Here is a 7995-nt window from a genome sequence, read left to right as displayed (position 1 = left end):
CAAAAAATTCCTCCCAAAAGAAATAATGGGAAAAAGAATAGGGATTAACCCACACCACCACCTCTTCAAGAAGACCCTCTGAACGAACATATTTCAAAAGCCGAATTTAGGACCGCTTTCACAGTTTTGGCCCAAACTATTGTGATACCACATAGGATTCTAAGCTTGATTCAGCTCTTAGTTGCATGATTAAGGGGTCCACGTCTTGAAATCACTAGGTGTTGAGGACTTAGCCATTTTCAACACCCCTAAACTTTGATGATTTTTACTTTAGTCTTCCCAACTCCAAAATGTTGGTTTTTAAGTTGATTATGGTTAAGGAGGTTAAAACTATGTCTCAGGTGAGATTTGGGATTTTCAATCAAAGTTTCAGACATGTTTAGATGACCAAAATAGTGCAGCAATGCCTTTGGGATGCGACATATTGCTCTCTCCCACGGTGAGAAGCTCCATGATGCATTGCTCTTTCCAGTGAAGTAAGCTCCATGGCGCGTTGATTTCTCCACTGGAGTAAGCTTTGTGGCAATTGGATCTATCCCGCATAGTGTTTTTGATTAAGTTCCAAAGGAGCATTTGATTCATTTTCCTCACCCTATTTCATCCATAACACGAATTGGGGTTTCCAAAAGGGCATTAGTTGCCTCTTTAACCCAAATTTCTCTCAAGAAACCCTCTTTCTTCCTAAAAAACAATTCAAGCTTTATTCTTAATAAATCAAGGGGATTAAGCTCTCAATCCAAGAAACCTTCAAGTATTTCATTGTTAAGGTAAGTGAAATGTTCATCCACAAGTCCCTTTCACCCATGGTGCCCAAAATCTTCTTTTGGTTTAATTTATAAGTTTATACCTATTCTTGAGGAAATAAATCCATGAATCTCTTATTACTTTAATTTCAAGTTATGGTTACATGTTTTTTTAAGTAGAATAAGTCATATCATGCTTTAAGTGTTGCAATTCCTATGTCATGATCTATTGATTCCAGGATTAACCCTCAAGTTATGAATTTAGCCATGTAATCAATGTTGTTTTTCCTCATGTTGAAGGCATTACCATGTCCAAGTTTATTATTATTACGTGTTTGATGAAATGCTCATGTTTTGGTTCTTTGAATGGTGATTTCATATTACAGTCTTTCAAGTTTGATATCTTATTTTATAATCATTAAGTGTTAGTGGGTTATGAACACCCGATACCTAGTTGTTTTACATGATTTTAGTATCTCAAAAATAATTTCAATTAAACCATGAGTATTACCACTCAGTCAATAGTTATGATCATGATCAGTACTATCATAAATAAGGTTTCATGAAATTTAGTCTAGATCAGTACCAATGTCATTTAATTAGGAGTAAGATTTAGCACTGATCAAACCTAGGGATAGAGGATCACCCACTAGTTAGGACTAGGTCCTTAGTAGTTGTTCCTAAGTTCTAGAACTATGTAGCCAGTATAGGATTATGAGATGTCACCCACCAGTTTAGTATTGACACTCTCTAAGGGGTCACCCACTAGTTTAGGACTGACTCTCTAGTCCTTTGGGACTCATGATTAGTGGATCCACACAGACAGTGTTAGTACCCATGAAATGGTACTGTCACCCTTCTAACTAGGTTACAAGTTGGACCTAGATTAGCTCAGATTAGGGCATGTCTATTCAATGATACCTCCCATAATCTTATTATAGTATTTAGTATATGTCAATTCAGATTTGCTTAACGAAGTGTATAAAGCCTCAGTTATTCAATTATATAGATTTCAGTTATTCAATTTATAGATTATTTTAGAAATATGTTCATACTTGGTCTTGCATTCACAGAAGTTATATGATCATGCATTTATGCTCAGTTATCCCCATGCATTTCAGCCATCCCTCATCTCATATACCAGTATATTTAAAGTAATGACCGCATACTTTTCTTTGCACTATGTTGTCTTATAACATAAGTTCAAATCCTCAGTTTCCCAACCACTCTTACACAACTCAGCAAAATTCAGCAGTAATAGTGGGGAGTCCTCATCTGTCGAGGACATGATTTTTTTATTTCAATTACTCGAGTACTTTATTATGTCCAGTTAGTCAAAAATAGTTGAGGGTCAGTCCCATCAATTCGTCAGACACTTTAGAGACTTTCAAACAAATCAGATAATCAGTTAGACTATCAATCAATTATTGTTAGTTTTATCAATTTTTTTAGATATTTTTGTATTACGTATTTTAGTATTCTAGACTTATAGTATCTTATTAGATTATCTTCCATATATGTCATTTTATTACTATTTTGTTTAGTGCTCACAGCAGGTACTAGCTCATGGGTTAGCTTGTGGTAACGCATGACCATATGCATCGTTGTCATGGATAGGGGGTATCCGCAGGTTGTAACAAAACTTGGTATCAGAGCCTAAGGTTTTAAAGTATTCTAGAGAGTGTAAAATCTGCGTTGAGTAGAGTTTTGTGCATGGATGTGAAGTATGCCACACTTATGGATAAGAGGCAATGAAATGTTTTAGGAAAGATTCCCTTCTTGCAATGTACATATAGTGCGAAAGAGCATGAGCTCTATTTAAACTCTCTTTTCTAACTCATCCTTCATTTTGTTTACATACTATGCCTCCCAGAAGAAACTATAGAAGAAGGAATGGTGATTAGCCCATACCACCGCATGTTTAGGAAGATCCCCTAAATGAGTATATCTCTCACGCCAAATTTAGGACTTCTTTCCCTACCTTATCCCATTTAGTAGCTGCTCAGAACAACCAATAAATTATTTTCCCAACCAATCTAGTAGCAAATATAGCTGTAGTTTAGATTTAGGATTTCACCTAGATGAATCCCCCTTTATTTTTAGGATCCAAGTCTGAAGAAGATCCGCAAGAATTTCTTGATATGGTTCAGAAGGTGACAGATATTATAGGCATCACTTCGAGTGAGAGTGCAGAGTTGGCTACATATCAGTTGTAGGAGGTATCTCACACCTAGTTTAAGAAGTAGAAAGAGGACCAAGGTGTGGAGACAGGTCCTATTGAGTGAAAGGACTTTGTCATGGACTTCTTAGACAGGTTCTTCCTATTAGAATTGAGGGAAGCTAAGGTTTAGGAATTCATTAATTTTAAGTAGGGTAATATGAGTGTGAAGGATTCCTCACTTAAGTTCACACTATTGGCGAGGTATGCTCCTACTATAGTGGAAGATAATAGGTCTAGAATGAGTAAGTTTGTGTCTGGTATAGCTAATAGTGTGGTTGAAGAGTGTATGACCGCTATATTTATTAAGGATATGGACTTATCTAGACTTATTTTTCATGCTCAGTAGATTGAGAAGGAGAAGTGTAAGGAGAGAGAGAGAGAGAACAAGAGGGTTATAACAAGTAGTTTCAACTTTTCTCAACTGAGGTCAATAGTTGGTAATCGTTCTTAGTTCTATTAGAAATTTTTAGCCCCAGCTTTGTCTACAACTAATGCACCAGTGCCTAAGTTCAGGCAGGACAATTGGGATAAAGAGCCAGGCTCTAAGTCCTAGGGCAGTATGAATAATGTCCATACTAATTCAATCTATAAAAACATGGAAGGAATTATATGGATGTGTATAAAGTGGGTAGTGGTGTGCTTTGGATGTGGCAAGCTGGGTCACATGATCTGGCAATGTCCAGTGGTTGCTCAGAGAGGAAAGAATTCCCTCCAACAGGGCCAGTCTAATCTTTCATCAGCTCCAATAGGTCCCCCTACTCAACAGGGTGTCATATCCTATTCAACCAGTGGATAGCATTAAAATAGGCTATATCCACTCCAGGCTCCGCATGATTAGGAAATTTCTCCTAATATGATTACGGGTATGTTAAAGGCTTTCCATCTTTATGTTTATGCTTTATTAGACCCTAGAGCTTCACTTTTCTTTGTGAACCCCTACATAGTAGTAGACTTCGGTGTCAATCCCAAAATATTATCATAACTGTTCTCAGTGTCTACTCCAGTCGATAGCTCTATTGTAGCCAGACAGGTATATAGGAACTTCCCATTCATAGTACCTCAGAAAATTACCTCAGTTAATCTTGTAGCATTAGAGATGATGGATTTTAATGTCATTCTTGGCATAGATTGGCTCCACTCATGTTATCACTCAGTTGATTGTAGAAATAGAGTCGTTAAGTTTAAATTTTGGAACAACCATTTATTGAATGGAGAGATAGTACCTCAATGTTTAGGGGTCAATTGTTTCTTATCTTAAGGAAAGAAAGATGATAACTAAAGGGTGTGTTAACTATCTTGTTTGAGTCAAAGACTCTAGTTCCAAGACTCTGAGTCTCGAGTCATTTTCAATAGTAAAGGAACTTCCAGTTTTGTTCCCTAAAGATCTTCTTAGTGTTCCTTCCTAAAAGGAAATTGACTTTGGAATAGATCTCCTTCCAGATAACCAGCCTATCTCTATTCCACCTTACCGAATGGCTCTATATAAGCTTAAGGAGTTTAATCAATGGTTAAAATATCTTTAGATAAAGGTTTCATCAGGCCTAGAGTTTCTCCACGGGGTACTCTAGTCTTGTTAATACGTAAGAAAGATAGTTCCCTCAGAATGTGCATCGACTACTATCAGTTGAAAAAAAATTCACCATCAAGAATAAGTATCCACTCCTTAGAATATATGACTTATTCGACCAACTTTAGGGTGCCAGTTATTTCTCTCGAATAAACCATAGATCTGGCTATCATCAGCTTAGAGTCAAAAAATATGACATTCTGAAGATAGCTTTTAAAACTCGATATGGTCACTTTGAATTCTTAGTTATGTCTTTTGAACTAACAAATGCCCTGACAACTTTCATAAACTTGATGCATAGGGTGTTCAGGTATTACTTTGACATGTTTATCATAGTCTTCATTAATGATATCCTTATCTATTAACAAAGTGAGAATGATCATGCAGACTATCTGAGAATTGTATTGCAGACCCTTAAAGCTTATCAGTTGTTTGCCAAATTAAGTGCAAATTTTGGCTAAGATCAATAGCTATCCTTGGCTTTATTATTTCCAGAGATGGCATTAGAGTTGTCCCTCAAAAGACTAAAGCAGTGAGAAACTGGCCCAGACCCATCTCTTCATCTGATATAAAGAGTTTCTTGGGTTTGGATGGCTATTATAGGTGGTTTGTAGAAGGGTTTTCTTTTATTTCATCCCCTATATCTTGATTGAATCAAAAGAAAGTTAAATTTTAGTGGTCATATTCTCACGATAAGAGTTTTCAGAAGTTGAAGACTTGACTCACTTCCTCTCTAGTATTGATCTTAATAGATAGTTCATATGGATTTGTGGTTTATTGAGATGCTCCCAGAGTTAGTCTTGGTTGTGTATTTATGTAGAGAGGTAAGATTATAACCTATGCCTCTAGATATCTTAAACCTCATGAAAAGAATTACCCTACCCATGATCTTGAGTTGGCAGCTGTTGTTTTTACTTTGAAAATTTGGAGACATTATCTTTGTGGGGTTCATATGGATGTGTTCACTGATCATAAGAGTTTCCAGTACGTGTTCACATAGAAATATCTGAATCTTTGTCTGAAAAGGTGGCTTGAGTTGTTGAAGGAATATGATATGAGTGTGTTGTATCATCCTGGCAAGGCCAATGTAGTGGTAGATTCCCTTAGCAAATTGTCTATGGACAGTGTTGCTCATATTGAGAAGGATAAAAAGATGATAGTCAGTGAGATTCATCAGCTTGCTGATTAGGTATTCGGTTGGTTGATTTAGCTGAAGGTAGTGTATGGGTTCAGAATGGTTCAAAATATTCCTTGGATGCCGAAGAAAAAGAAAAAAAAGACAGAGATCCTAGTTTGGTTAAGGTGAAAAAGGCAGTTAAAGATTAGAAGGTAGAGGTTTTCCCCCAAGAGGGAGATGGTGTGCTTTATTGCCAGAGTAGGTTATGTGTTTCGTGAATTGATGATTTGAGACAGGGAATACATGTAGAAATATATGGTGAGTAGTACCGTTCAATCTAGGAGCCAATAAGATATATCATGATTTGCAAGAAATTTATTAGTGGTGTGGTATGAAGAAGGATATTACAGAGTTTGTGGCTAAGTACCCAAATTATCAGCAGGTCACGGTTGAGTGCCAAAGGCCTAGTGGTGCATTACAAGATTTCAGCATTCCAACTTGGACGTGGGAAGTGGTGAACATGGATTTTGTGATAGGGTTGCCTCGTACGCATCGTCAGCATGATTCGATATGGGTCATTGTAGATAGAATAACCAAATCAGCTTATTTTTTGCCAATTCATACTTTGTACTCAGCTGAGGATTATTCCAGGCTTTACATTAGGTATTTGGTTAAGCTACCCGAGATTCCATTGTCTATCATTTCAGATATAGCTACTCAGTTTAGCTCTCACTTTTGGAAAGTTTTTTAGAAGGATCTTGGTACCCAAGTTTATCTTAGTACAGTTTTTCATCCTTTGATAGATGGTTAGGAAGAGAGGACCATTTATACCTTAGAGGACATCTAAAGAGCATGTGTTATTGACTTTAAAGGTAGATGAGATCACCACTTACCTTTGATTGAGTTTGTTTATAATAATAATTATCACTCTGATATTTAGATGGTCTATTTGAGGCTCTTTATGAAAGGAGATGTAGATCTCCTATTGGTTGGTTTGTGGTAGGTGAAACTGCTTTGATAGGGTCATATGTAGTGTTTGAAGCGATGGAGCAAGTTTAGTTGATATGGGAAAGGTTGAAGATAGCCTAAAATCATAGAAAATCTTATATAGACATACAGAGAAGGGATCTTGAGGTTGAGGTTAGTGATTTGGTCTGTTTGAAGATTTCACCTATGAAGGGAGAGAAGAGATTTGGCAAGAAAGGGAAATTGCCCCTGTTATGTTGGCCCATATAAAATCTCGATTCATTTTGGGAAGGTATCTTATGAGCTAGAGTTGCCTGTAGATTTGGCATCAGTACATCCGGTATTTCATGTTTCTTTGTTAAAAAAATGTATTGGTGAATCAACTATAGTTGTTCCTTTAGAAGATATGGAATTTAAGTATAGCTTTTCCTATGAAGAAGTTCCAGTTGAGATCCTTGATCGTCAGCTCCGTAAAGTAGGAAACAAAGAAGTTCCCTTGGTTAAAGTTCTTTGATCAATCTGTTAAGGGAGCCACTTGGGATACAGAATAAGATATGCAAACCAAGTACCCTTATCTTTTCTCTACAAACTCAGATTTACCATCAGGTAATGATTTTTCTTAGATTGACTCTTTTTAGTGCCCTGTTTCAGCTATGTATCCATCCTCATGTCATTTCAAGAACTCATAGTTCAGTTCATGTATCATGTTTTGTACTCAGTTATGTAATCATGTTTCCAATCATGTATGTTCAGTATATGATCCCAGACTTCCCCAGTACTCTCAGCTAAACCAGGCAAATTCGACGACGAATATTCTCAAGAGAGAGATATTATGATACCCCATAGGATACTAAGCACGATTTAGCTCTTAGTTGCATGCTTAAGGGGTCCAAGGCTTGAAAATTTCTCTAAGTGTTGAGGACATAGCCATTTTAAAGACCCCTAAACTTCGAAGATTTTTATTTTGGTCTTTTCGCCCCCAAAATATTAGTTTTTAAGTTGATTCATAGTTAGGCAGGTTAAAAGTATGTCTCGGGTGAGTTTCGAGATTTTCAAATAAGATTTGGGACATATTTGGATAGCCAAAATAGTACTGCAACACATTTAGGCCATGACGCACTGCTCTCTCCCACAATGAGGAGGTCTACAATGCGTTGCTCTCTCTAATGAAGTAAGATCTGTGGTGCATTGCTCTCTTTAGTGGAGTAAGCTCCACAGCATGTGGATTTGTCCCTCACGGTGTTTTTGATTAAGTGCCCAAGGGCATTGGGGTTTCCAAAAGGGCATTATTTGCCTCTTTTACCCAAATTGTTCTCAAGAAACCCTCCTTCCTCCCCAAGAATAATTCAAGCATCATTCTCAAGAAATCAAGGGGTTCAAG

Source organism: Capsicum annuum, chromosome 4 (assembly GCF_002878395.1).
Source record: "Capsicum annuum cultivar UCD-10X-F1 chromosome 4, UCD10Xv1.1, whole genome shotgun sequence".
Classification (NCBI taxonomy): Eukaryota; Viridiplantae; Streptophyta; class Magnoliopsida; order Solanales; family Solanaceae; genus Capsicum; species Capsicum annuum.
Note: the sequence above shows the minus strand (reverse complement) of the source record.